This window comes from Mirounga leonina, unplaced genomic scaffold (assembly GCF_011800145.1).
Source record: "Mirounga leonina isolate KUSES-001 unplaced genomic scaffold, KU_Mleo_1.0 Mir_150, whole genome shotgun sequence".
Taxonomy (NCBI): domain Eukaryota; kingdom Metazoa; phylum Chordata; class Mammalia; order Carnivora; family Phocidae; genus Mirounga; species Mirounga leonina.
The window spans coordinates 36,013,897-36,040,895 of NW_023270374.1; the positions used below are offsets into that span (position 1 = coordinate 36,013,897).

The 26,999-nt window shown below is 42.4% G+C and overlaps 1 protein-coding gene across 3 annotated transcripts in view; it reads right to left on the reverse strand.

Moving 5' to 3' along the window:
* NCOA5 (nuclear receptor coactivator 5) overlaps nucleotides 1-8,106 on the reverse strand; it is a 30,986-nt gene extending 22,880 nt beyond the window's left edge. For 2 of the 3 annotated variants that reach the window (XM_035006445.1, XM_035006444.1), the window contains exon 1: nucleotides 7,960-8,106. The gene's annotated coding sequence lies outside the window, so the exon portion shown is untranslated. The remainder of the gene's footprint in view (nucleotides 1-7,959) is intronic. The other variant, XM_035006446.1, reaches the window with a different exon arrangement.
* Between the last annotated feature and the right edge of the window lie 18,893 nt (nucleotides 8,107-26,999).

Genomic DNA, 26,999 nt, shown 5'->3' on the forward strand with positions numbered 1-26,999 from the left:
TATACAATTTCGATGTGATTATAAATGAAATAAAATTCTCCAAAGGCTTAGCTGAAAACCAACTAATAATCAGTAATTACTAAATTGAAAACATGTGATGATAAAGATAATGCCACTTGAAAAACCATACTGACAAGAAAGAGGTTATCACACATTAAACTCCCCAAATTGGGAGGGGAAAGGATTGGACTTCTCACTTAAATTAGATTTATGAAGATGACCTTGATGGTATACTGTAACATCAGGGATATGTAAGGAGTTATACTGTAATGAGTCAGGGATAAGAGAATGCTCTGCTTATGGTTTCTAAATCAATCCTTTAAGCTTACTTTAAAAACTATGCATTCCCTCATATTGGATTATCTCTTTCATTCTCTAATTAAAATAAGGATTATATCTTTAACTGTATCAGATTATTATTCCTAGGTACAGGAATGGGAGAAACAATGATAATTTATATTTACAGAATGCTTACTCTGACCCAGGGCCTGTACTAAGAACATCATGTGCATTATCTCATTCAATCCTTTCTACAACTCTTGGAGTTAAATACTATTATGATCTCTATTTTGCGAATGAGGAAATTTGAGATTTAGAGAAATTAAATGACTTATCTTAGGTCACAATAGTCAGGAGGCAGACAGCTAGGATTCTAATCCAGATCTGACACCAAAATGCTTACCTATTATGCTATACTGCTCCAACAGGGAACGGAAAAACATGGTTTCCATTATGAACGCTTGCTAAGACTCCCTGATCAAAATGATAGAACCTAGGAAAGGCCCAGTCTTTGCCAGTCACACCAATGTTTAAGTGCCCAGACACCCAGCAGAGCAGAGCCTATTCAATTGCCACTTCAATTTCTATCACCTCAAACTACATTTGACCCTTGAACAATGCAGGGGTTAGGAGTGCTGTCCCCACGCAGCCGAAAAACTTGACTACCTAAAAACTTAACAGCCTACTATGGACCAGAAGCCTTACTGATAACATGAACAGTTGATTAACAAATATTTTTGTATGTTATATGTATTATATACTGTATTCTTACAATAAGCTAGAGAAAAGAAAATGTTATTACGGAAATCATAAGGAAGAGAAAACACATTTACAGTACTGTAAAAAAATTCGCATATTAAGGGGACTTGCGCAGTTCAAACCCATGTTGTTCAAGGGTCAACTGTACAGTGTTTCTGGCTTTGCTACCAATATTCTAATCACTTCCAACATTTCAGACAAAAATTCTCTATCAACATTTAATTTCCTGCCCTTTTTCCTTCTTTCAAGGAAAGAGCACTTGCCTGATCAGCATATCTGAGTTCTAGTCCTAATGGGGGCGGGGGATGGTTAGTCGTCATTTGATTTCTCTGAGCCTGATGAAATGGATATTCTACCTGTGTTGGTTATGCTGATTCAAGGAGAACATCAGCTAAGAGAAAAAACTCACTAATTTGGATTCACAAAGATGGAGCTAATCTAAACTAGTAAAACAGTCTGTGCTACAAAAAAATGTAAAATACAGATTTATTTAACACAGGTAAAATTTCAACTGAACTGTACAAGCAGAGATCCTTCCAGAACTAAATTAACACACTTGAAAGGACAGTTTATAATCAGCTCATCAGATGCCTCTAGGCCTACTACGTGTCACACTCTGTACTATACCATAGAGATATGGAAATAATAAGGCTAAAGTCTTTGCTTTAAAGAAGTTCACTGTTTAATAAAGGAGAGTGGGACATATACACAGATAATCATAATCTAAAGTGGGTTTATGGCAGAGATAATGAAGGTCTGTGTATGTGTGTGTGGCGGGGGGAGGAACAGGACAGAGAGGAGACTGGAAAGAATAAGGGGTAGGAGGGACGGAGGAGGAAGGGAGGCCTAAAAGAAACAGTCCTGAAGGATAAGTAGTTTACCAGAAAGAGAGAAATCATTCCAGCACATGTAAAAGGTGAAAGAATGGCGTGAAGAACTTAATTAGAAATACTATAAGAAGTTTAGTGTAGGGAATAGGGGACAGGAAGAAGAAAAGAGAAAGGAATTACAGATGCAAGCCAGAGTTAGAAGGAGGTCACAAAAAACTTTGCTACTGAAAAGGAAAAAATTGGTGGCAAAAGGGCCTGTATAAACTGAGCTACCATAATAGAGTCTCAGTGAAGCTAAATTAATGAAGGCTTCCTGTATGTGTATTACCCAAAAAAGGGAGGCAGGAGTATTTAAACCTAAGACATTCAAAATGTTAACTATGGTAATGTTTTTCAAGGATCACTGGTTTGACAATGAAGGGAACAGGAATGAGAAAAGTATTTAAAAGGTTATGATTTTACCTTCAGTAAAGGAATATAAAATAAACTTAGGGCCAGAGTCAGTAATTAATAGCCAACAATATTAGTCTCACCCACTATTCTGGAAGAAACAGACAACCAAGCACCCTTCCTTAGTTTTTCCTAATATCTTTTCAAAAAAATTTAGTGTGACAAAACACACACACACACACACACAAACATACAATTTATCATATTAACTATTATTTTTTTTCGAGTAAGCTCTATACCTAACGTGGGGCTTGAACTTATGACCCAGAGATCAAGAGTAGCATACTTTACCGACTGAACCAGCCAGGTGTCCCTCATATGAACTATTTTTAAGTGTACAGTTTAGTACATTGAGTATATTCACACTGTTGTACAACAGATCTTCAGAACTTTTTCATCTTGCAAAATTAAAAACTCTTTATACCCATTAAACGGTTTCCCATGTCCCCTCTCCTCATTTATATATGTACACATTTTTTCATTCTTCACGTCGCGTTCCTTTAATGAAAATACATCAGCACCACCCACGAAGATGGTTAAACGTTATTCTCAGACCCCATCTCAAACTTGGATGAAGCCTAGGAACCTGTATTTTAACAAGCTTCTCAGGTGATTCTTGGCAAGTATTTGGGAACTGTATTATCTATTTATCCCTTTAGCTTATGCATAACATATACTTAGATCCTCCATTTAGAAACTTCTTTAAACTCTTCTATTTAAGGAGCAATAACCCATAAACATCATGTTACAAAGAAAATGTCACGACAATGGCTAAAATCTGTCAAAGTATAACCCTTGAAAACAGTATAGAAAACATAATCACATAGCTACCTCCAAAGAAAATGGAATCATCAACCAAGTTTCCATTGTACTACAGTTAATAATAATATCCAATTATAGGTCAGTGCCCCCACCCCCAAGGAGGAGTGTGCACCAACAACTTCTTTTCAATTTTATTTGATCATTTAAAAAGTATCCTGAAAATCTAAGCTTCTTTTCCCAATTACCTACTTATAAAATAGCAAGAAAAATAATAACCACTGAGCTTGCCACTTTTTGATAGCATATTATCCACTTCTTTGGTTAATAAATGGCAATCTGCCAACTAAAGTCTCTCTAAATTCTGCCAACTAGACTTGTCGATATTGTTTTGCTGGCAGGGGCTAAAATTCCTGCTTCTTCTGAGGCATTTGGTTTTCATATCTAAATGCATCTCTTTGCAAGAAGAGAAAAATGGTCACACATATGATTTCACATCCACACCACTAAAAGCAAGGTGGAGGAAATCTAAATTTAATAAGCAGACCAAGGAATCTTGGTAGGTCTGCTTTCTTTGTTCTCAAGAAGGTAAAAGCATCCTACTGATGTGAGTGGAAGGAATTACAATATTGAAAACTCTACAGATACTCTAACTATTGCTATTACCTCTAGTTCAAACTACGAAGCCGAAGAACATTTTATAGTTAAATTACAGTTTTGCTTAAAATGTATACCCAGCCATAAACCAGAGTTGCCAATTCCTATTAGTAATCTGGGATATGCATAGATTAGTACTAGAATCTGCTTCAATCTTCTATTTCCAGTGAAAACTCATTTTCTAAAGCCTAAATCAGGGGGTTCTCAAAACTTTAATGTACATAAAAACTGCAGGTGTTGCTTCTGAAAGGCAGATTCCCCAGCCCCCACCTCCAGAGACTGGTCAGCTGGGGAGCTGGGGAGCAGTATACAGATTTGTACTTTCAACAAGCTGTTCTAGTGACTGATGCTGTCCTAAAATAAGTATTCCAAAGAAAGGCTCAGTTCATAATCTTAAGTTTTTGCACTGAACGAAATCATATTTTTCCTATTTTTTTGTCTTTTGGGTATCAAGAATAATTTCTGAAGAGACATTTAAAAATAAATTTCTTGTATCATCTCTGATGGTAAATATATGTTATTACTATCTCAATCTCCAATTGCATAATTAAGTATACTCACTTAAAGTCAAATTATTCATAATTCAAAGTTCTCCAAAGCTTGCTCACTAACTGCAGGATCAACCTAATCTTCAGTAATTCAATCATTCTAGATCCAACCCAGGGGATCACTCAAGACATTTTATAAAGCTAAAGTTATAAGACATTCTGCTTTATAAATGTCCTCCAATGCAACTTAAGTTGCCCTGATGCTTCCCTAAAGTTGCTGGTCTTTATATAGGTCAACAAAAATACTGTTTTGAACAGGAAATAAAGGGAAAAGAGTCTTATGGTCTGCAAAAGTTCTGATTCTTTGAGGGGAATTATTTTCTTAACATAAAAGTAATTGATAATGAGCACTGGGTGTTCTGTACAACTGATGAATCACTGAACTCTACGTCTGAAACTAATAATACACTATATGTTAATTAATTGAATTTAAATTAAAAAAAAAAAGTAACTGGTCCAGTTGACCTATTATCTCTTGGTTTTTTTTTAGTGATAGGATAAAGAATGAAAATGACCCTCCCTATAAATATTCATATCTGGTGGTAATAAAACCACCATTTAAAAAGCAGCAGGCATGCTGGTATTATATATATAGCTGTCAGTATACTTCATATTTCTCTGATGTGCTGCTCCTTCAGACAGTGGCCTTACCCTGATCCTTTCATTAAGACTTCTCATTAATGAAAGTAGCATAAAGGGTAATTTTCTGTTGGTCACTGCCCTTTTAACTTCTTGATAGTTTAACTCTGCTTAAGCCAAATAGTCTAGACAAATGTGTATGCTGTTCACAGGACAAATCTTTTGGCACAAAAAAAAGCTGACTGAGCTTTAAAAGCACTTGTCTCAAGACACATGGTAATCATTAGTAAACCACAAGGTACAGAGATGAAACAGAGTGTGGCAGAAAGAATAGTCAGTTTGGGAAAATAAACATGTATATAGGAGGATAGCAAGAGAAAGGTACCAATGATATCTTCCTCTCTTGAACATCTACAGTGCATATGTTTAGCATATTAAAATTCTGGAATATGGACACCTCTTTACCTCATTATTTCCCAATTTTGCTTGACCACAAAATCTTTTATCTTCAATAGTATCTTGAATATGTTCTACTAAGTATGTGATTTGGGCAAAAAAATCTAACTTCTCTGTGCCATTATTTTCTCATAAGCAAAAAATATTTAATAATATCAGCCTACTTATCTCACAAGATGATTGGCGGGAGCAAATGAGTTGGTACTTTAAAACCTGCTTTGTAAATCATACGCACCGATGGTTGTATGTTATCATTACCATTAAGAGTGATAGTGAGTTTAAGAACAGACATTTCATTCTTTATGTGGGGAGTCAAAAACAAAAAAACAATGATAGTTGAAGGGAATAAAATATTAAATACATTTCCTCCACAGGTTTCTCATTCTAAAAAGCACAACTGAATTCCAATACTTCTCACAGTAGTAACAAGCCATACAAAGGCACTGCCATCTGCAGGCCATAGGGATGGAATGCTTGCAACGGTTATCAAGAATGAAGTTTCAAACCATGAGGCACTCTTTTTTTATCACACTTCTAAAACCTCTCCAAATGACTTAGCTTTTGAGCACTGGTAGATTGAAGCTCCATTTGCTGAAGTTCTGAAATGGACCTAAGCAGAAAATTCTCATTTCTTCTCTAAACAGCACTGATGCTGAGAAATGCGAAGAAGACCACCTTAGCCTTAATGTAAGTTCTACATTTTGCTCTTACCAAAGTAATCCCAAGGAATGTGGATTTTTTTTTTTTTTAAAGAGCCTTTGATGAAGCAACAACTGAATGGCCTGAGCAGACTTTTCTGAGTTTCCTTTCAATGAATTAAAGTAAATCTGCTCTCTCATACACACGAAGAGTTATGAACAGACTACAAACAGAACAGACTGTTTACATAAATAAGTTAATCTCTCAGTGCCTCCCTTTCTTTGAAAAGACCTAATTAGCTTTATTCAACAATTCATCAATTGGCAGCATCTGATCTAGCAAGGAGACAGGAGCTCCTAATGCCTTCTTTAAATGTGCAGTATTCACCAGCATGTGACATTGAACAACATGCACCTAGAAAAATTCCTTCCACTGGGCCTTGAAATACGATTTCTCCAGCACATTCTACAAGGGAAACTACAGTTTCTATGTTATAGGTTAAAAGATCATGTCAGAGGTTTCAAAGAATACCTGGAGAGTGACAGATGAGCTAAAAGAAAGGCAAAGAAACAAGAATATAGGAAGAAACAGATGTTAAATAGCCAAGTGATCTCCAATACCCATAATGCAAAAGCTTGGGGTTTACTGGTTGGAAAAAGGCAACATGAAAGTTACTTTTCACACCCAGACTGGCTCATACAGAAAACATTAAATCTAGAGTAGTCAAAAACCAAAACCGCTCCATCTTCGTATGCAGAAATTGTCAGGTGGTTACCATGCCACAGTGCTACAAGAAAACTGAAGAGGCACGCCGGGTGCGCTTGAGCTGACAGTTCCTGCAGTTCCCTGGGACTAGCGCTTGCAAGTCAATAATGAGAACAGTTTACAACGAAAAAGCCTTATAATATCATCATCCCCGAAGATCCTGGGGCATTTCATGGAATCCGCTACGCCTCAGGGGAAAATTCTGTGCAGAGCGAAAGCCAGGACGACAATTAACCCCATACTCCTAGGACAGCGTTTCCCAAAGCGTGGAACGCAGAATAACTTGAGGAGGAACAAGGACGCACTGTTTATTTTAATAGATAGGTATTTATTTTTTATGAGCATTAGAAAAATAACTGGCTTTCCATTTTGCGATTTACGTTTCCACCTTAAACAAATGTATTTAAGAAGGAGAAAAAAAAGGAGTCAGTTTAAAGAAAAATATTAACATTTGGTAAATAAGTAACAGTACAGAAGGTACACGGACAGAAAGGTGCAACGCGAGAGACTGAAATTTGGGAAACGCCGTCCTAAAAAAAGGCCCCGGCGGGTCCTCGGGAGCGGAGAGCGCCCTGGGTCCAGGAGACAGAAGAGCCAGCAGGTTGGGGCGCTGGCTCTGTCGCTAGTTTCCGCGGTAACCTCGGGCACAGTTTCTTCCCCATCCTTGGGGCCCGGGGTCCGCGTTATAAAACGAGTGGGGGTATCACGCGACAAGGAGACAGACGCCTTGAAGATGCTGTCAAGGGGCTGAGAGGCGGCGGCGACGGGGGCCAGCGTTCGGTTCGCCGCACGGCGCTGCACGCCCGGTAGAACGCCCGGAGAGGCGAGCCGCCTCGGTCCGAGTTCGAATCCCACCTGCGCCACCGACTTGCTGAGGGCCCGCAGGCGAGCGACTTCACCGTTTCGAGAGAGGGACGCGGGGTGTGCAAGCCTACCCTACAGACAAGCTTGGAGGACTATTGTCGGCGGTTCGCGCACAGACAAGCGGCCGCGCTGCGGCGCCGCCCGGACCCGAGCCCACCACGGCTGGCCGGGCCTGGGCTTGACGGGAGCCAGAGGCCGCGCCCCGCACCGGGCATGCGCAGCTCCGCGCGCACCCGGAGAGGAGCCGAGGCCGCGACCGCGGCCGCGCGTCGAGCGGGCCCTCCCGCCTCAGCCTCCCCATCCGGCCCGAGCCCCCTCAACCGCCTGCCGTGAGGCCCACCCTCGGCGGACGGCCACCGCTTCCCGGCACTCACCGCTACCAGCGCGGCGGGCTCCCGACCTCTCCTTCGCCTCAGGCCCGCCCCTGCCGCCTCCACCTCAGCCCACCTGCCCGCCGTAGGACAAAGGCGCCACCAACCGACCGGCGCGGGCACGAGGCAATGGCGGCTGGGGCGGAGAGTGGGGGCAGAGGGCGCGCACGCAGCGGCAGGCGCGGCAATGTCGTAAGAGCGCGTGGGTTTACGGCAGGGCTGTGTTGGGCGTCCATCTCCTTAGCAATGAGGGCGGGGAAGTGGCTTCCCGGCGGCCGTTGAGAACGCTAGGGGTTGCCTAGTAACGGCATCCACGGCTAAGGATGGGGCCAGGCTTGGTCCCCCGACCCCAAAGGCTTCGCCTTTCTTCTGATTTTCGGAGCGCCTTCCTTCCATTCTAACTGTGGAAATAGATAATTTAAATCCTAAAATACTTCGATTTAGTTTTTCATAAAACGCAACAGAAAACAAAACACCTTTGGATGTGTGTTGGAGAATAGTATATATATTCCTGTAACCTCCGGATCCCAAGGAACAAAGAGAGCAGAGAGGTAGAAAAAACGCTTTGTTTAAATTTACATTTAAATAGGCTGTGTACCCCATTAGTTTCACTGGCAAGGGGCAAAACGCTTCTGGTGATATAGTCACAGGTTCTTTTTGAGTTACTTCTTTCTGGAATATTTATTCAATGTAAAAAATAAATTTCTCAGAATGTAACTGTTGACTATGAAGCCTGCAATATGCTGTATTGTTCACTTAATCTCTAGAATAATTTGTCAGAGGGAATGGAATTTGCTCACACAATTGTAAATACATTTTATTAATCAGAGCTATCGCTATATGAATCAGGTAGGCTTTTTTATTAGTTAGGAAATGCCTCAGACCCCGCGGGGGTCTAGTTTTTCTCCTTGTGAATAGTGCATACCAAGAAAAAATGGTGGCTGTGGAATTGGAATGCTATGGGAAGTCAGATTTCTTTGACAGCCACTCATTTGCTCATTCCTTCACTCATTTGCTCACTGAATGTTTTTTTTTAGTATACTTTAAAAATTTTATTTATTTTATTATGTTATGTTAGTCACCAATATTACATCCTTAGTTTTTGATGTAGTGTTCCATGATTCATTGTTTGCGTATAACACCCAGTGCTCCATTTACTGAATTTTTTTATACACCTACTAGGTGGCCCTATGATTTATCAGACACCTTCTTTCAAAGCACTGTCATGAGCAAATGCAGACCCATCTCTGCTATCTTGGAGATTACTTTCTAGTGGAGAGAGAAAATTAGGTGAATAATCACATTTGAGTGTATAATTACAAACAGGTAAATACTTGAAGGAAAGAAACAGAGACACACAGGATTGTCTAGTTTGTCTCACCTGTGGTGAGTGCAGGGTGTGCCTGATTCCTATGGACAGATAAGCGTGGTCTTCGGGTCCTTAATAATTCATAATTCATCATGGCACCTGGGAAAATGGAAGCTGGGTGGTTTTTCCCACCTTGGCTGAGAGCTCCTAGAGCCAGATAGGGACGTCTACGCCCAGGGATTTTTTTTTTCTTTACTTTTCCCCAGGTGGTTCACTCACTCTAGGTGAGAAGTCTCAGAATTTTGTGGATTCACCTGCTTCTCTTGCATCCTTTTGTGCGTAGGTTAAGAACCATACTTGACTCAGTTCAGAATCTTCTGTTTCTTTCCTGCGTTACCCCTTTTTGATGTTTATGCCATAAAATTGTATGCTTTTTCATTGTTTGGTTGAATTGATTGATTCTCTTAATTATTTTTCTTTTATCTTTTAACTTATTATTTTTCTGGTTAGATATACAGGGACAGAGATTTTGTGGCCCAACTTCATCTTCCTATCTTTTCCCACCCGGAAAGTTTCACATTGTATCAGTTGTTATTCACACTCATCCATGAGATAGATGCTATATAATTTGAACTTCAATTCCTTAACATTTCAAACATGCATTAAAAGTACATAAAATAATATAATACATACCCTTCTACTCACTGCTAAGACTCTCTTCCCATTTCCTTCCTCTCCCTTCCCAGAGATAATCACTCTCCTGAAATACATTCCCACATATATTTTGTACTTTTATTATAAAGGTATATCTGTATCTCAATATCTCTCCAATCTGTATACTATTGTTTAATGTATCTAGATATATATTTTATGTCTTTTCCCAGCTTGCTTTTATCTTTTTAACTCTGCTAGGTTTTCAAAATTTAACTGTGCTGAAACGTGTAACTACTTTTATGGTCCCTGGACCAGCAAGCAGCATCAATAACACCTGAGAACTTGTTAGAAATGCAGAATTTCAGCCCTACCTACGCAAGACTCACTGAATCAGAAACTCCAAGGGTAGGACCCAGCCATTTGTCCTTCCCCAAGCCCTCCTTGGTGATTCTGATGCATCCTAAATTCTGAGAACTACTGCTCTAATGTATTCATTTTATTTGCTGTATAGTATTTTATTGCATGAATCGGCCACAGTTTGTGTATCTATCTGTACTAAGGAATAGTTAGATTTTCTTTCTACTACAAAGTGTGCTGCACTGAACATATTAGTACATATCTCCTTGGGTGCACATCTAGGATACACACTTAGGAGTAGATTTGCTGACTTTGTAGTATGTATCACATCTTGAACTTTAGGAGGTTTAGCCAGACTGCTCTCCAAAGAAGTATGTGTGATGTATTGATGTATACTCCTGCCTGCAACATATAAGTACCATTTCTAGATACCCTTATCAACTTTGGATATTTTCAGACTTTATTCATTTATTTATTTTTTGCTTATGACTATGGGTATGCAATGATATCTTTGCTGTTTTAGTTTAAATTCTTCTGAATTTGGTGATAGTGAGCATCTTTTCTTACAAGCTATTCAAGTTTCTTCCTTTATGAACTGCCTGTTTATATTTCTAGACCACTTTTCCATTGAGGTATTTTTTTGTTTTTCTTATTGATCCATAGGAGTTGTTTACATATTCTGGATACTGATCTCATGTTAGGGTTAGGTCTTCTCGCTGCAGTTTATCATTTTGTTAATGGTGTCTTGTCATTCACAAGTTTTACAGTTTAATGTAGTCATATGTTTCAACCTTCCCCTTTATGATTTGTGGTGTTCTGTGTCTTGTTTAAGAATTCCTTCCCTTGGGGCACCTGGGTGGCTCAGTCAGTTAAGTGTCTGTCTTCGGCTCAGGTCATGATCCCAGGGTCCTGGGATCGAGTGGGCTCCCTGCTTTGAGGGGAACCTGTTTCTCCTTCTCCCCTTTGCCTGCCGCTCCCCTCTCTTGTGCGCACTCTCTCTCTCTCTCTGCCAAATAAATAAATAAATAAATAAATACAATCTTTAAAAAAAGAATTCCTTCCCTTTCCTAATGTCATATAGATAGTCTTCTTCATAAATACTGTTATTATGTCGATTTTACAGGCGAGGCAGTTGAGGCACAGAGAGCTTATGTAGCTTGCCTAAGGTCCCAGAGCACTGGAGGTGAACAACTTGGGCTCTTGACCTCCCAGCTGCACTGCACTCTATGGTTTAGGAACTTCTTGCCGTCTTGCTCTGCTAGTTGTCTCATGAGAACACTTCTCAGCCTTTTCTGCAGACGCAGAGGGTGTGCAGAGCTGTCGGTTAAGGCAATTCTCATTCACTACATAATGAAGCACTGTGGCTCTAGACATCAAGATCTCTAAAATTATTTTTTAAAATGTTCAAATAATTTCAGATTTACAGAAAAGTTGCAAAAAATAGTACAAAGGGTTCCTGAATGTCCTTTCCCCAGATTCTCCAAATATTGAACGTTTTACCTTGTTTGCTCTGTAACTGTCTGTTTCTCTTCCTCTGTGTTATCTCTGTGTCATCTAATCCACAGGCCTAATTTGAATTTCACCAGTTGTTCCACTAATGTTCTTGAGAGCGAAAGAAACAATTTGTTTTCTGGTCCTGGACCCAGTTTAGGGTTACATGTTGCTTTTGTTTTCATCTCTTGGGTTTCCTTTGATCTGTGACAGTTCTTCAGTCTGTCTTTGTCCTTTATGACCTTGACATTTCTGAAGAGTACAGGCCACTTATTTTATAGAACGGCCCTCACTGGGGCTTGTCTGATGTTTCTCCATTGTTAGATCCAGGTTCTACATTTTTGGCAGGAAGACACAGAAGTGATGCTGTGTCCTTCTCAGCCAGCAATTTTCTTTTGACTAGAACCCTCTGCAATACTATGTGCATATGCATTTTCCAGGCAAAGTGATTAATATCTCTTCTTTCCAATTCCCACGACCTAACAGAGGCCAAGAAATTCATTTCTCCATGCTGGTCTTGGAGGGATTCCTTGCCAATAGGAGGCAGGGGAGGAGAGAGGCATTGAGAGTGGGAGTAACTGCCAGCCTGCCTGGGACCTGTCTGTACAGCCCTGGGCATCTTTCTGGTGTGCCATGAACACAGACCTCCAATGCTCCAGCTTTCTTGGCTCAAACCTTTTGAGAGAATTTACCATTTATGAAGTCTCGGTAGATTAGAACATAGGCTGTAGAATCAGACCGGCCTACGTTCACAACTCTACTCTACCACTTCCTAGCTGGCAGACTTGGGCCTGTTCTTTAACCCTCCATGACTCCTATTCTTCATCTATAAAATGGGAATGAGAATAGCATGTGCCTCATAAGGTCAACATGAAGTAAGTTAAATGAGGTAGTACGTATCATGCATGAAGCTACTAGAATCATGCCTGGCTCATCATGCAGGCTCAATGGCTCATAGATGTCTTATGACATCATGGTTTGTGTCTTTCTATAGATTTGTTTATGCTCACAATCTGTTAGACATCTCCTAGAAGACAGAGGCCCTTGGGTTTTCACGGGCTACTCTATTCACAAGTGGAATAAATAGAATAAATGTCGCTGGGAGTTGGTCAATGAATCCTTATTCCCCAGGACATTGGGGTGGGGGTAGAAGGGACTTTGTTGTGATATTAAGCTCCTTGTGAACCCCAGCTGAATCAATAGCTCCTCAGAGTAAGATTCTGCCAACAAAGTGGATCAGAATGGGACAGCCCCCACTTGGCAAGATCTGTTGTATGTTGAAAGGAGTGGCTCAGGGAACTGCAGAATAGCCACCCTAAGATCCCTCCCCACCATCAGGGAGACCAGCCTCTATGACATGCCCATCAGTGTCAGTATAGCTCTGTATAACTGTGGGAGTCAGAGTAATGACCTCCTAAAGATATCCATATCCTAATCCCTGGAACCTGTGAATATATCACGTTACATGACAATGGAGGCTTTGCAAATGTCATTAGGTTAAGGATCTCGAGATGGGAAGATAATCCTGGATTGTCCGGGTGGGCCCAATGTAATGTAATCACATGGATCCTTATAAGAGTTGGGGGTGGGAGGGTCAGAGTCAGAGAAGGAGATGTGATGATGGAAGTGGGGGTTGGGGGGAGGGTGGGGAGGTGGGGGGGAGAGGGAGAGGGAGATAGTGGAAGATGTTACTACACTGCTGGCTTTGAAAGTGGAGGATGGGGCTGTGAGCCAAGGAACACGGAAGGGCCCTAGATGCTGGAAAAAGTAGGAAAACAGATTCCCTCCAGAGCCTCTAGAAGGAACACAGCTTTGTTGACTCATTTTTAACTTTTGACTTTCCACCCTCCAGAAAACTTAATAAATACATATTTTCCTTTTCTAATGTTACCATGGTTTACTTTTCCCCTTTTAATAACTGATTATTTAATCCAATTAATATTGATTTTGATGTATGATGTCGAAGGTAGGTACAATTAGATTCTCTCTTCCTCTAAGCCATTTCAATACCAAATAACACCCCAAACCATTTTTGTATCTCTTCTTTATATATAATATTCTCTTTTATAGGAGGATTAAATTTAGGGCTTTTCATTAATTCTGTACCATTTCCTATTTTTTTGGAAAATAAAAACCCAATGTGGGGCTTGAACTCATGACCCTGAGATCAAGAGTTACATACTCCTCTGACTGAGCCAGCCAGGTGCCCTACTCTTTATTGATTCTATAATATTTCTTCCTTTTTGGGGCAATTCACATTGTTTTAATTATTATTACTCTAGATGGCACATATTTAGTTGTTTTATTTCCAGAGCCATGTGAAACATACTTATGAAAATGTTTAAAGAGAATTATCTTTGATGCAGGTAAGTAAATCTTGTTTGTGCTACTCAGATCACCAAGGCAATCTGATTAATGCCTCCCTTCACTTTAAATTCTCAAAGGATCCATCTCCAAATTTGCCTACACATGTTGGGGTATAGAAATAGAATATAAGTATAATAATCATAAAAATGGCTAAGGATGATGTCAGAGAGCAGGACAGGTGAGCCAAGTCCTGGGTCACTGTTCCCTGGTGATTCTGATTCAGCAAGTCCAGGGTAGAACTTGAGAATTTTTTTTTTTTTTTAAAACTCTCCTCCCAGGTTGACAAACCGCTGTGCTTGGTGATTACAGAGATAAAATACCTAAAAGCCATTTACCATGTTTCAGGATAAATTTCTCAAACTGAGAATGTTAAATCTCTTGTATGAGGGTTGGAACCGGATAACTGGCCAAGGCAGTAGAGACAGAATCTGAAGGATGAGTGTTCCAGATTCAAAACTTAGTGATATGAAGCAAACATTTTATTCTTCATGGTTTCTGGGAACTAGGAATTCAGGAAGGGCTTGATTGGGCAGGTCTGGCTCTGGGTTGGGCAGACAGTGGAACAGCAGGGGGCTGGAACAGCTGGAGGCCGGCTGGACAGCTTTCTGTCCTCACATGGCCTCCCTGCATGGGCTAGTCTGGGCTTCCTCACAGCATGGTGGCTTCAAAGCAGTTGAGTTGCTTACATGGAGCTCGGTGCCCTGGGAGAGTGGCTGAAAGAACCAGGCAGGAGCTCTGTTGCCTTCTCTGACATAACCGCAGAAGTCATATGCCTCCTAAGACTGACCAGATTCAAGGCCCTCTCTCAACGGGAGGAATGGCAAGGGCTCGCTGTGAGCAGAGACTGTGGATGGGAGACAAAGCTGTGGCCACCTTTGGGGAATACAGTTGGCCACAGAGTTGTCCCTTATCCCCATATCCAGTGCACCAGATCCTTCCCCCTAATGTTTCTCAAACTGGTCCTCCCTGACCACCACTAGTCCAAGCTATCATCACCTCTAGCTTGCACTGCTTTGCTTGTCTCCAAACTAGGCTCCTTGCTTTCACCTTTTCTTCTCTCCTGTTCTTTCTCTTCTATAGAATGATATTTTTATATAGCAGCTCTGATTGTCACTCCCCACGGTCCTTGGGATAATGATAAAGTTGCCTTCAAGGCCCTGCGAGATCTGGAACTTTGCCATCCAGACTTAACATTTTGCCACTGTCTCCCTTGCTTTCCAACCTGCAGCCCCATTGGTATCATTTCGGGCCCTACATTCACCATGTTCTTTCTGCCTCAGGGCCTTTATACCTCCTGTTCCCTCTGCTTAAGTACTCTCCTAACCCTTTTCCTACATCTCCACCTTTCTCTGCCACCTCTTTAGTTAATTCCTATTCATCCTTAAGGTTGTGAAAGTTAGTAAAGGGAAACCTCACTTAGAGTGGAGTCGGGAAGCCCTGAAGGGGAAGTTCTCACCCACAAACTTTCCAGTGCATCTTGTTTCACATTCCTAGGCAGGAAGAAGTTCACTTGACTACCCAGCAGGAGGAAGGAAGATTTTTTTCCTTGCCCAGCAACAGCCTAGCCCATGAGAAACTGCAGCAACTCAGTCAATGAGGAGCCATCATCACCCTGAGCTCCTGCTTTCCTCCAGAGCTGCCCCTTCCAACTTCTTCCTTTTTCTCCACAGAGTAATGTTCCTCTGCTTTGTGCTCCACACTTGCCTGTGGTTTGCCATAGCCTGCATGTCTCAGATTGCAATTCTTCTGCAATTCCCAAATAAACTCATTTTGCTGGTAAAATACCTGGGTATTTTACATTTAAGGTCAACAAGATGTTCTTTTAAATCTGACTCCCCATCCCCACTCAGAATAGAAAGATAGTGTAGCCTGGTAGCTAGGAGCACAGACCATGGATTCAGACTACTTGAGTACAAATTCTGGCTCCACGATTTACTCACAGTGTGACTTCAGGCATGTCACCTAACCTCTCTGTGTCTCGGTTTTCTCTTCTGTAAAACAGGGATAGTAATAAGACCTCTCTGAAAGGATTATTGTGAATGTTGCTGAGTTAACATCAGTAAAACACTTAGTGCCTGGCTTGTGCTGCACAGTAAGCGTTAGCTAGCCGGTAGTGGTTTGTCAGCCCGACACATGCTCTTGTAGGACCATGCTCTCTCGTCCTGAAATTACTCTTCCAATCAGAGGCCATTTAATGGGATGTGAGGGGAATCTTGGGGGTACCTCCTAATCTGTGGCTTTGGACCCATAGCTGAGGATAAAGGGGTGCTAAATATGTTCTTAAGCAGGAGGCTTTAACCTGGGGTTCATGAACTTGGATGGGAAAAACCTGCTTCCTTACTCTCATTTACTTCCAACTGAAATTAAGCATTTCTTTCCATTATGATCGTAAGCAACAGTGGTATTAACAGAGCCTGCTACATTGTCTCCAGTAGAAATCACAGATATTTCATATCATATTACAGTTATTGCAGATGTCTTGAATTATCATTTGCACTCATCATTACTTTGAAATGATGGAAATCTTAGACTTGCCACTAGATCTTATTATGTAATCCATTAACGAAGAAGCACATACAGTGCTACAGCACGCATTTGTCTTTTTACCATTTTGGTGACTGTATTTCAACGTAATTGGTTTTCTTTATACCTCTATCATATTTTATGCATTCACAAATATTTTTCTAAGAAGGGTCCAAAGGCTTCTACGTATGGTCAGAGGACTCCGAAACACACACACACACACACACACACATACACAGACACACACACACACACAAGAATCCTGCTCTAAAGGAAATAGTTAATGCCTGGGATGAGAAGCTCTCCTTAAGGCAAACTAAAAGGTGAATGCTTTCTTTGAGTCAGTCACTCTCCGAGGACTTTATATATACATCCTTTTTTTTTTCTTAAGATTTTATTTATTTTGGGGCGCCTGGGTGGCTCAGTTGGTTAAGCGACTGCCTTCAGCTCAGGTCATGATCCTGGAGTCCCGGGATCGAGTCTCGCATCGGGCTCCCTGCTCGGCAGGGAGTCTGCTTCTCCCTCTGACCCTCCTCCCTCTCGAGCTCTCTCATTCTCTCTCGCAAATAAATAAAAATCTTTAAAAAAAATTAAAAAAAAAGATTTTATTTATTTTTTTGAGAGAGAGGGAGAGTGAGAGGGAGAGGGAGAAGCAGACTCCCTACTGAGCAGAGAGCCCGATGTGGGACTTGATCCCAGGACTCTGGGATCATGACCTGAGCTGAAGGCAGACGCTTAACCGACTGAGCCACCCAGGCACCCTATATATAATCCTTATTTAATCCTCCCAACACCCTAAGAGGTAGGCATTATTACTGTCCCAGTATGTAGGCAAGAAAATTGAAGCTCAGAGAGGTTGGGTAAATTACCCAAGGTCACAGAGTAGTATTCTAGTGGTAGAGTTCGTGCTTTTATTTATTTTTTTTAAGATTCTTTTTTTTTAAAGATCTTATTTATTTACTTATTTGAGAGAGAGAGAATGGGCGAGAGAGAGAGCATGAGAGGGGGTAGGGTCAGAGGGAGAAGCAGACTCCCCACTGAGCAGGGAGCCTGATGCGGGACTCAATCCTGGGATTCCAGGATCATGACCTGAGCCAAAGGCAGTAGCTTAACCAACTGAGCCACCCAGGTGCCCTAGAATTCATGCTTTTAATGCCAACATCTTGCTTTCCATATAAATCTAGTCGTTCCACTATCCTGCAAAGTAATTATCCCATTCCTCCATTTTGCCGATGTGGAAACTGAGTCTCAAAGAGGGTAAATTATTTTTCCTCACAGTTAAGCAACGTAGTCAGGATTCAAACCCACATCTGTCAGGCTCCAGAGCCCCCATGTCCCACTGTGCCCTGCAGAGTTAATTAAAGGTGCCGTGGAAATGTTGCCTGGTGAGTTGGTGGTTTATCAGATATATGACTCAGGTGGACCTTTCCATGTCATCCGTCAGGATTAGACGTTTTGGAAAGAAATGACTGCTTTTCCTGATCTTGCTGTGGAGTTACAGAGCAGTGTGGGGCACATCTTTGTGGATATGAAATACACATTGTCATTTGGAAGACTCCACTAGCCACTATTGTCTAGACAGAGAGTAAAAGGGGGAAGCAGGAGATGTAAGAATACATGAGTAGGAAGTTCTGTATCGGGCTCACACTAAAGCAGAAAGAACCATTATGTTGAAACCATTAAAGATGAAGTTGGTAAGGATCAGTGTGGTCTTGTGACCTGTAAATCTAATGAAATTAAAATGAGGTAATGGTATGTTTTATAACTATTGAGGGTCTGAGAAGCTGGAAATTATCTCAGCGTGAATACTATAAGGGAACAGGGAACAATGGAAGCCGTCTAGAAAAGGATCTTTATTCAGCTTTATTTATAGCAGGTATTCATCTTGTCTTTCAGCACTGGGACCACAAGGGGCTTGTTTCATCTTGCTGGGTGAGTGAAAATACAACCGTGTCACAGTCCCTGGGCTTCCTGCCATAGAACCTAGCATGTTCAAAGGAGGGAAAGGTGGAGGGTGCTACAAAGGGGTGCTGACTAGTTGGTGCTGGGAGACGGGGCAGGAGGCAAGGGAGGAGAAGAGGGGAGAAAAAAAGAACTTAAGAGATCTTCTCATCGTTGCCCAACCCCCATTCTCTAGACCTGAGCTGTGTGACTGTGTGTGACTGTTTACATGTATTAAGAGTAAATGAGGGCACCTGGGTGGCTCAGTTGGTTAAGCGACTGCCTTCAGCTCAGGTCATGATCCCAGAGTCCTGGGATCGAGTCCCGCATCGGGCTCCCTGCTCTGCGGGGAGCCTGCTTCTCCCTCTCCCACTCCCCCTGCTTGTGTTCCCTCTCTCGCCGTGTCTCTCTCTGTCAAATAAATAAATAAAATCTAAAAAAAAAAAAAAAAGTAAATGAAATAAAAAACCCACTTCCTTGGTTGCACTGGCCATATTCCAAGTGCTTAATTGGCCCATGTAGTTAGCTAGTGGTCCTCACATTGGATGCAGATATAGAGTGTTTCCATTAGCACAGAAATTTCTGGTGGACAGCATTGATAGATACCCATTTCCTCCTGTAAGTCTAGGGATATTCAAAGTCCAGGACAAGTGGAACCTGATGACTGTAACGTCCCTGGCCCACGGGAAGACAGAAGATTAGGGTCTTCTGAAATGGCACAGGAGTCCCACGTTCCTGTGAGCTACTTGTACTCTCTAGGATGCAGTTTTCTTATATTACTAATATTAATGATTAATATCATTTTCTACTGGATAATATGAGGAAATGACATAATTAATTTAATCCTTATAGTAACCATGTGAGCTATTAGGCCCATTTTACAGAGGAGGAACCAGAGATTAAGAATGTACTCAAGGCCGCAATTGGAGTAGAACCAGGCTTTGGACCCAGACCTCTGACTTCAGAGGCCACATTCTTATCCATCAAGCTATACCACCTCTGCTGCTAGTTCCTCATCTGCAAACCAAGGGGGCTTAGTGGAAGTCTCACAGAAGCAGAAACTGAGACAAGGATTTGAGTGCACGTAGTTAATTTGGAAGATGACCCCATGAAGCACCAGTGGAGAAGTGAAACAGGGAGGGAAGGAAACCATTGCGGGGTGGTTCATATGCTGGTTACATCGTGGACAACTGAGGCTTCCTCTTGATGGGGGAGATAGTGTAGAACACACACTTCTGGATGTAGTATATATATACAATGGAATATTATGCAGCCATCAAAAGGAATGAGATCTTGCCATTTGCAATGACGTGGATGGAACTGGAGGGTATTATGTTGAGTGAAATAAGTCAAACAGAGAAAGACATGTATCATATGATCTCACTGATATGAGGAATTCTTAATCGCAGGAAACAAACTGAGTGTTGCTGGAGTGGGGGGTGGGGTGGGAGGGATGGGGTGACTGGGTGATAGACACTGGGGAGGGTATGTGCTCTGGTAAGCACTGTGAATTGTGCAAGACTGTTGAATCTCAGATCTGTACCTCTGAAACAAATAATGCAATATATGTTAAGAAAAAAAAAAGAAGAAGAAGGTAGCGGGAGGGGAAGAATGAAGCGGGGGAAATCGGAGGGGTAGACGAACCATGAGAGACGATGGACTCTGAAAAACAAACAGGGTTCTAGAGGGGAGGGGGGTGGGAGGATGGGTTAGCCTGGTGGTGGGTATTGAGGAGGGCACATTCTGCATGGAGCACTGGGTGTTATGCACAAACAATGAATCATGGAACTCTTCATCTAAAACTAATGATGTAATGTATGGGGATTAACATAAGAATTAAAAAAACCCAAAACACACACTTCTGAGTTATCCTCCCTAAGAGAGGAGAGAACTGGGGTATTCACTCACCAGCTCTTTGTCTGTCATTGGTAGAAGAATGCTCCAGGGACATTCCCCCAGGCACTTCTGTCCTGCACCCCTCAAGGGCTAAATATGCTCTTGTGGCCATAAAAGGCCCTTCAGGAGAAGGTCACAGTTGCTTGAAGTGAATATGGAGGGTGTAAAAGTGGGGTACAGCAAGGTGCTCTTTCTGTTCTAAGAAACTAATGGCTAGTGGTGCTTGGTATTAGGTATTTTACATCATGAAATCCGAAACTATAAAAATTAGCAGTCTTCTAGAGTATGGGTAGGGGGAGAGCCTGGAGGTACAATTAGACATCTGTGCTGATTTTCAAGATGGGTGACATAGTAAAGGGTTAATATTGAAACCATACAAAGAGCACTTCATTAGGGTTGGGACTTGTCTGGTTCAATACTAGAGCCCTATATGTGACATATAGTGAAATGCTTGATGAATATTTGCTGAATGAATACATGGATGAATGAAATTGATAGGAAAAAAACATTTGGTAAAACAATGGGCAAAGGATATATATAGTTAGTTCATGGGTGGGAAGGATGGGGTGGCTGGGTGATAGACATTGGGGAGGGTATGTGCTATGGTGAGCCCTGTGAATTGTGCAAGACTGTTGAATCACAGATCTGTACCTCTGAAACAAATAATGCAATATATGTTAAAAAAAAAGAAGAAGATAGCAGGAAAGGAAGAATGAAGGGGGGGATATCGGAGGGGGAGATGAACCATGAGAGACAATGGACTCTGAAAAACAAACTGAGGGTTCTAGAGGGGAGGGGGTGGGAGGATGGGTTAGCCTGGTGATGGGTATTGAGGAGGGCACGTTCTGCATGGAGCACTGGGTGTTATACACAAACAATGAATCATGGAACACTACATCAAAAACTAATGATGTAATTAATGTATGGTGATTAACATAACAATAAAAAATTAAAAAAAATTCTATACAGTTAGTTCATGAAAGAGGAAATCCAAATGGTTAATAAACATTTGAGAGGATGCTCAATTAATTGGGACATAATTGGGAAAATATAAATTAAAGCAATGAGCTGTCTCTTTTCACCCATTAACTGTCAGATATTAAAATGGATGATAACATCTAGTGATAGAATGCAAAGTAAAGGTCCCTTCATACATGTGAATTTCCCAAGTGTTTTGTAAATACTGTTCGCATTTACAATATACATACCTACAAATTCCACTTCTAGAAATCTATAGGAATAGAAGTACAAATGCCTGAGCATATGGGTACAAGTACGTGTCGTTACAGCATGCTGTGCAGTGGTAAAACCTGGATGTAGCCTGAATGTATATCAACAGAAGAACCATTGAATCAGTTGTGACAAGCCCACATCATGGAATATTATGCAGTTACTGAAAAAGGAATGTGTCAGATCTGTGTTTGCTAACCTGGAATGATTTCCATGATAGAGTTAAATGAGAAAAGGGCAGAAAAATGGCAAAGATTCCTTTTCTTTTTTTTTTTTAAAGATTTTATTTTATTTATTTGACACAGAGAGAGAGACAGCTAGAGAGGGAACACAAGCAGGAGGAGTGGGAGAGGGAGAAGCAGGCTTCCTGCTGAGCAGGGAGCCCGATGTGGGACTCGATCCCAGGACCCTGGGATCATGACCTGAGCTGAAGGCAGATGCTTAACGACTGAGCCACCCAGGCGCCCCAAAGATTCCTTTTCTTATGAAATGAACAAACATATTCTTTTTTAAAAAAGATTTTGTTTATTTATTTGAGAGAGATAGCACGGGTGGGGGGAGGGGTAGAGGGGGGAGAAGCAGACTCCCCGCTCCCTCCCCTGGGCAGGGAGCCCCAACAAGACACGGGGCTCAATCCCAGGACCCTGGGATCATGGCCTGAGCAGAAGGCAGACGTTTAATGACTGAGCCACCCAGGTGCCCCTGAACAAACATATTCTTAAATATGTAGAAGGATCCTGACCAAGCTGTGATTGGGAGGGGAGTGTAAACAGAAAGGAAAAAATGAATATTTACAGAAGTGGAAATAATACATATGATCTAATGTTACAGCAAAACATAAAACAGGAAATCTATCTAGGATATCCTCAGGAAAGAAAAATCTGAAGGTACATATGGACAAGGTCAACAAGGGGCCACGTACACATAAAACATTGATTTAATTTTGGGATGGGACCATGGCTAAATTTTTGGTCTGTTTTAATTGAAGTATCTGTTTCATACATATATCTTGAGTAAGAAAGTTTTGATTATTCATTGGGCTTTGGCTATACGCAAAGATGCAGAACTGTATCTTTGGGTCCTGATACCCAAATTTTCTTTTCTTTTTCCCCATCAATCCATTGAGAGGAGATTGCCCTGAGGTTTCTTCAGGGTTTGGCATTCTTAAGGCACTCAGACTTTTGACTTTTGAGGATATTCCCCTATACTATTGGGCCAAGAGAGTACCTGCTTTCTTTAGTTCTGGGGTCTTGCCATGTGCCCAAAATCAGGAGGAGGAGGGGAAAGGAGAGAAAGGCCATCCTGCACAGAGAACTATAACTAGTGGTAATGTTGTGATGGGACATTGCAGTACAAACGGATTGCTTTGGCCATTTAGCATATGAGTATCCCTCCTACTTGATGGGAACGGTGGGGGCAGGACCCACCAGGGGCCAGGAAGGCACAGATAGTTCTTCCTACCCCCTGGCAGCCAGAATATGGGGTGTGAGCCAAGCATGGCCACTCTGAGGTCCCTTCCCAAGATGTTGAACCTGGAGGGAATGATGCTCAAGTTCAGGGTCACTTACTAATAAGTCATCTTTTGCTGTGTAAGAGATTACCCTAAAACTTAGTGACTTGAAATAACAAAACACAAGTCACAAGACTGCAGTCAAGGTGTTAGTTGGGCTTCACTTAGCTGAGTCTTGACTGGGGCTGGAGGGTCCATTCCTCTTACGTGGCCGATGGCCAGAAGCTTCAGATCCTCACCAGATGGGCTTCTCTATAGACTGCCTAAGTGTTCTCCTGACAGGACAGATGGCTTCCCCAGTGGGCTTGACAAGAGAAGGAAGGGGGGGAGGGGGAGGGAAGCAAGAAAGGGGGAAGATGAGGGAGAGAGAGAATATTCTACAGAGCCATAGGCCTGAAATCTCAGTTTTATGACCTGATCTTGGAAGTGACATGCCATCACTTCTCCTGGATTCTTTTGGTTATGTAGACCAACACTGGTACAGTGAGTGGGGAGAGGGGGACCACAGGAAGGTATAAAGACCAGGAAGTGGGGTCACTGGGGGACATCCTAGGGGTTGGCTAACACAGAGCTGGTTTGTAAGACCTGTTCTGTAGCAGAGTCTTGACTATGTCCTGCCTCCTGTGGTTGCTGCTGGAGTTGGGTCCATCAGCCTTCCCATCAGTTCTATGAGCCACCTGACAACCTCCAACAATGTTCTCTTCTTAAGTTCACCAGCTCTGTCTTCTCTTGCTTGCAATGATGACCCTGACTAGAACAGGTGCTGTGAGAGAGGACAGCAGTGGGGAAGGTGGGTTGCTGCAGAAGAACTCACTTTAGATAAGGTTATCAGAGAAGGCCTCCCTGAGGAGTGCCATTTGCCCGGAGACCTGAATGGTGAGGAAGAGTCAGCAGAGGAAGAATGGGAGGAGGGGCCTCTCAGGCAGAGGGAGCTCTGAGGTGGGAACTGAGAGGCCTGGATGACTGGGGTGTAACCAGCAAGTGGGTGAATGGAAGGAGCAGGCAGCAGAAGCCAGATCATGCAAGATCTTGAGGCCATGGTAAAGAATTTGGATCCCCTCCCCCAACCAAAGCCATCTCGTTTTCTAGACAACAGGGCCTGAGAAGGCGGAGGACCAGACCTGAGGTCTAAGAATAGGGATCAGCCAAGTCAGTAAGTGGCTTTTACCAGATCGTGATAAAGAATGTCTATACTTTGTTAACTCACCCATCTGTTTTGCTGGCTCTTGGATTTTCTTAATTTATGGTTGGGTTCTTTTCTGAGTTTCTTAGTTCCCTTTGGTAAATCCCAGCCCAACTATGCTGAGCTGAAAGGAGAGATTTTTATTTACAGTTGGGCCTGGGAATCCTAGCTAGAGAGCCTGGTCATCTGGTGGAGATGAGCAACTCCCCAGACAGTGTGAGAATGAGCAAGTAGATCCTGATGGATCCCTATAGTCTCATTACTTTATAGTTCCACATTCACTCAACAAACACTTGCTCGGCATCCAGCATATGCCTGGGCTCTGTGTAGGCATCAGGCTACAAAGATCTTCCTCTCCAAGAATCAAATTAGGTATGAAGGATGGCCCAATCCAAAGGTTATTGAGTGGGAACTCCTCGTTACTTGGAAATTGGTACTATGTCCCACAGCCAAAGCAAATAGGCCCTGTGTACCCTGCATTCTAAATGGCGCCAGATGCATTGCCTGCAAGGTTTACTAAAGGGGGCAGGACTGGCTCTACATCCCCTAGCTAAAAGCTCACTTTCCTCTTCCTTGCCCAATAATAATACCGGCGAGGGAGGAGTTCTTTGGTTTTATTGAGAAGTATAGTGTTTACAGTGAAAGATAGTTCTCTTCTCTCCCCTCTTCAACTGGGAGTCCCTTCTGGAGATTGAGGGGTGACTGCAAGAAGGGGGTACCAGGATGCTGTTCCCCAATGGGGGTCTACTTGGCAGTGGACTTGCTGATGTCCCCCTGTGCCTATCTGAGCAGGGGGAAAGAGAGGTGGAGAGAGGAGTCACTGTGGAGTAGCTGGCCAGGATGTGTGAGTTTTTTGGAGTCAAGTCGACCCTGCAGTAGTTAGCTAAGTTCTTTGGCAACCCCACCCAACCAAGCTGATTGCTGAGCAACAGGGTCCCACCAGAGGCAGAAGCCTAGGTGGTGGGACAAGGTAGGGAAGCTCAAGCCTGAGCTGGATGGCCACTGCCAGAAAACTATGCAGTGGAGAAGCCCACAAGAAATATACTCATGTGGCCCATGAGAAACCATTTATGAGCACCTTCCACTCCAGGTTAGCCAGGGAAGCAGAGTCAACCAACAGGGAGGGGGCTATTGCAGAGCTATTGCCATTCCCTCCTCCCGATTTCAGTAAGGGGGAGGGTGCTGGGGCATGTTTCCCAACCAGGGTATGCCCCCTCTCCCCCACCTTTTATTCAAGCAGGCTGGATCCTGGCTCAAGTCAACCCTTGGATGAATAAGGGGGAAGACAAAATGAGATTTAAATTGAGTTTGAGAATAAAGCTTTCAAGGATGGAGGTTTAACAACAGAAAGTGATCCAAAAGTAATGCAATCTGCCCAAGATGTCATTAAGGGATGGAAAAGGGAAATTCAACACAGCATGGCTGAAGGTAGAGATTAGGGGGGAAAGCTTCATTATTATGCCCTATCAAGTTGAGTCGCCTCAGTACACTGGTTCCATGAGTAAACAGAATAATTGAAATACAGTGTGGTGGGGCTGGAGTCTTGCTTAGGTAAGCAGCCACAGAATTCTGAGAGGGCACAGGGAGGTAGGTGTAGGTGTGCACATTCCACGTGGCTGTTTCAGAAGGGTTTCCAGAGACGGGGCACCTGGGTTGAAAGATGAGAAGGGGTTGGTCTGAAGAAAGGAGAGTGGAGAAGGGCTTTCTGGCAGAGGTCACAGCACAGCCTGGAGCAGAAAGTTGAAGGCAGGAGGACAGAGATGCAGCTCAGTGAACCCATGAGCTTAAGGAGCGAGGGCTCTGGGGAGTTGCTTCAAATCTAAGAGCAACAGCTACCGGGTATTTACCCCAAAGATACAAATGTACAAATGTAGGGATCCGAAGGGGTATGTGCACCCTGATGTTTATAGCAGCAATGTCCACAATAGCCAAACTATAGAAAGAGGCAAGATGTCCGTCGACAGATGAATGGATAAAGAAGTTGTGGTATATATATACAATGGAATATTATGCAGCCATCAAAAGGAACGAAATCTTGCCATTTGCAATGACGTGGATGGAACTGGAGGGTATTATGCTGAGCGAAATAAGTCAATCAGAGAAAGATATGTATCATATGACCTCACTGATATGAGGAATTCTTAATCTCAGGAAACAAACTGAGGGTTGCTGGAGTGGTGGGGGGTGGGAGGGATGGGGTGACTGGGTGATAGACATTGGGGAGGATATGTGCTATGGTGAGCGCTGTGAATTGTATAAGACTGTTGAATCACAGATCTGTACCTCTGAAACAAATAATACATCATATGTTAAAAAAAAAAAGGAAGAAGATAGCAGGAAGGGAAGAATGAAGGGGGGGAAATCGGAGGGGGAGATGAACCATGAGAGACAATGGACTCTGAAAAACAAACTGAGGGTTCTAGAGGGGAGGGGGTGGGAGGATGGGTTAGCCTGGTGATGGGTATTAAAGAGGACATGTACTGCATGGAGCACTGGGTGTTATACGCAAACAATGAATCATGGAACACTACATCAAAAACTAATGATGTAATATATGGTGATTAACATAACATAATAAAAAC